The sequence below is a fragment of the Numenius arquata genome, chromosome 10, assembly GCF_964106895.1.
Source record: "Numenius arquata chromosome 10, bNumArq3.hap1.1, whole genome shotgun sequence".
In the NCBI taxonomy this organism is placed as follows: Eukaryota; Metazoa; Chordata; class Aves; order Charadriiformes; family Scolopacidae; genus Numenius; species Numenius arquata.
Genome location: NC_133585.1, coordinates 33,644,378 through 33,648,388, shown reverse-complemented (window position 1 = coordinate 33,648,388; position 4,011 = coordinate 33,644,378).

Here is a 4,011-nt window from a genome sequence, read left to right as displayed (position 1 = left end):
TAAGTCTACAGGGTCCTGACAGGAATTAACAGAAGTATAGAAGGAAAAGGTGATTGATGTGGAAGGCTAACAGGAGGAGAGAACAGACTGAAAGAAAGCTGGAAAGAGAAGTGAATTAGATGGGAAAAGATGGCAAGATAAGTACCAGAGTAATATAAATTTGAAGAGGAAAAGAAAGATTGAAAGATAGAGAAACACAATGTAACAAAACAAAACATGTAAAAGAGAAAAAAATGAACACATGCAAAGAGACCCGAGAGTTGAAAAAATGGCTACGCAGTGAAAGCTTGAGGCAAATAAGTTTTCTCTATTTTAAAATGTTGACCAGGAACTAATTAGTAAAATGGAGATAAGAAGTCTCATTTCATAGCTTGCCTGAGGCAGCAAAGAGCCCAAGGCTTAAATTATGAAGGAACATTATTTAGCAGAAATTGGTGTTCAGAAAGGACTATGATTTGTTGTATTGTGAATGAATGTAATTGTCAGGAAAGAAAGAAATATTTTTGCTGACCTGGAAGATTGCACATCAGTAGGCACTTTTGGTACCACTGCTCTTTGATTTCATCTGCAGAATCTCATGTTATATCAAGAAGTGCTTTTCTGGGATGTGTTGCTGAAAAGCAGAAAGCTGGGAGAAGCAGTTATGGATGACTGATGAAGGCTAGGGTAGAAAGAGGATTTTTTTTTTTTTTTTTTTAATGCTTCTGATATAATTAGTTATTCTTCACCAAGCCTGTCCTGGCAGCTTTCCAAATTTAGATTATAAAGATCAGGACACCCTTGCAGACAGAGAACTAACGTTAGGGGTCAAAAGGTCTTAACACTTCTGAACCAGTCATGGAGGCCTTGTGAATTTGGAGTCCTTCTTCCCAGCTCTGAATCGTTGCATGAATAAGGTGGGACCACATTTCATATCGTTATGGAATGCAGCTTTCTTTCAAATCAGTCTTTTTCTGAGGGGTGGGTAGAAATTACAAATATGCATCTGTACAAATGTGACAAAACATAAGGTCTATAAGGAATCTTTAAATACACTTAAGCAAGAGAAAAAGCTAAAGGACAGATATGGGGTCACTATTACTTGACCTTCAGGGCATGGAACATGACTTTACTTTGATAAACACTATTCCAGGCTGTCAGCCCTCAGCATATTCAATACCAGCAGAAATCAAATTCAAATCTGGGGTAGTCCAGTGCAGTTTTATTCTTACTTTCAGAGTTACTCCTTCCAACAGCTGTTCTTTTGATCTAATGGGAAAGAATGCATCAATTAACTGGAACAGCTACAGTCCTTTGCTTTAGCCTCGTGAGTTTTTTTATGCTCAGATATTTGCTTAGACTTTTTAACAAGGCAAGTGTACACTCCCTTTCTGTGCCCATTCTCTATTTGTTTGTTTTCAATGGAAGCAGATGCACATTAGAACCACAGTTTTGGGTAATATGCTAGCATGTGCCAAATTACAGTGATATCTCCAGTGTTTTGTACAGCACTCCATCAATGCAAAAGTGGTTGATTGCTACCTGTTGTCTTGCCAACAACCAGAGTAATTATTACAGTAATGCATATTGCTACCTTGACATTGTTTGGAATGGATTTTATAACCAGGTATTTTTCACCCAATAGCAAAGTAAGTTAGGTAGCTGTAAACTGCAGCCCTGAATCAATACTGTATCTAGCAACAGAGTGCAAAAAAATAGAAGAAAATGCAGCCCATCCACTGATAAATGGCAATGAATATTTTGAACATAAAGAAAAAGAATAAATTAGCACTTCTCTCTTTCTCTGCCTCAGTGTCCCAGAAAACTGTATATAGATTATAGCATTACATACTACTGATTTGTTGCAGCTGCTTCTCTATGTTTTCTGTCAGTAGAGCTAGTCCAATTTTATGCTCTATTTTCATTTCTCTTTTGTATAGCTCCAAACCCCAACATTACAGTCTTTATTAACATTTCCATCAAATGTCTACACTTTTCAAAAATATTATAGTAATTCCAAATTTATAATTCATCTTTAAAAAAAGAAAAGCAGTGTACTATGGTGATATAAAACTGCCTTTTCTTATTAAGCTATTCAGGTGTCAGTGCAATTGTTATCACTGTCTGCAGTCATTACAGATCATGGTTGATATGTAAAAATATGTTATAAATGTGAATATAATTATGGGATTTTCTTCATTTTCAGAGTAAAGATACATTAAAATATGCATTAAAATTATTTCCTCAGTTTCAGCTTTCTTTTTAAAGCGTTAATCTTTAGCAGAAATTCTTTGGAGGCTTGGAGTTATAGGTTTGGCTGGGTCAGTGGGCACCCATATGTTCTGAGGCTTACCTCTGTTTTTAAAAACCTTCCATGTTTAAAACCTCTGGTTTTGAAAAATTTAGCTGAGAGCTTTGAGGACATCTGGGAAGTTTTCATCTTTCTTCTCTTAGGCTTACAAGCAAAATCAGAAAGAAATTAATTTTCATGCTGAAAAGCTGTATTCCGGGTACATGGAAATAGTGTTAAATCACAGTCTAACTGCTTGTTTTAGCTTTTGTTTGGTATAAGACTGAGATTGGTTCTTGTTGGACGTCCCTAAAGTATTTAATTACTGCATTTTTAGGGATAATGATATTGTTATGCTTTGATATTTGGTAGCCAAAATAAAATAGACATTAGCAAACGACCAGGTTAAGGACAGCATGTAGAAATGTTTGCTTATAACACATGAAAATAGACAACTCAGTTACTAAGATTTATCCAGGTTTACATGCAAGCTGTGTGAGCAGATCGTATTTAATCTCTATATTTAAGACTAAAGTTAATCTGGCATGATTATTCTGTTTCCTACCAATGGTCACAGGTGGCATTCACACAAGACAACCTTAGGAATATACTATTTTTTGAACAGTACCATATTTCAAGGGTTATCTGCAAGATATCTGCAAGGTTTTAAATTTTCTCGATCTGTTTTCCATTTTCTTTCCCCACTACCGGTGTGTTTGAACTGTGCAAGAAAGAAGCTTGACATCTACAAGTAAACGACTGGCAAAATAAAAGTCAAAGATAAAGGAATGGTAGGAGTCTTGGCTTACTATAGAAGGGAAAGAGAAAACAGAAAAAAAAAATAGGCTTTTTCGAAGCTCTGGTTTTGTTTACATTTTGGTAACACAGTAGCAGAAATATGATTCTTGTTGTCCTTAACCTTAGTTACTATAAATTATTCTCCTTGGAGGCTGTCCTTCTTAGAGCAGGGGGTTCATTCAGGGGATTGAGATACCTCATGCTGACTGGATTCAGTATTGACATGTGATTTTTAAGGATTAACACCAGCGGCAGAAAATCTGGCAACATCTAGAACTCGAGTTTTAAATCTTGTTTTGATTGTACCTCAGCTTATTAAGTGATCAGATAATAATGATAGTCTAGGACTGCCGCCATCAAATCCATCATCATTAGTAGTGTGTTTATGCTGGAGCTTGTTCTCGTGTTCTGGACGTATATCCTCCTTTCTGAAAATATATGTATGCACGTAATTAATCATTACCAATCTTTTTTATTTTTTATTCCCTCAAGCATATTTTCTGGCTGGTTGTGTATTTATTCCTTCTCTTTGTGTATTTGGTTTCTTGTTTGTACTGATGCACCTGTTTTTATTTCTTGAGCATTTAGATCATTGAGTTTTATTCTTACTTTTTCTAAATTTGCATTTATAATCAGGGTCAGCTGACCAAACTCTTCTAAAATTCACACAAACTTGTGAAAATCATTTATCAGTTTTACATGGCAGGAAGTTTTATACCAGAGTAGAATTTGATACATGTTAGTACATGTTTAAATATATAATGGAAGCCAGTAGTAATATACATCTTCTGCATCATAGTGCTATGTTTCTTTTCCAAACTCGCTAAAAAGAAGGCAGCACAAAAAAATCATAGTAACTCTGTTCCAATAAATGTGCTTCCTAAAATGCAAAACAATGCTATTAAACTTCACAATCTCCTTCCAAGGCTGCTCTCCATGAACTT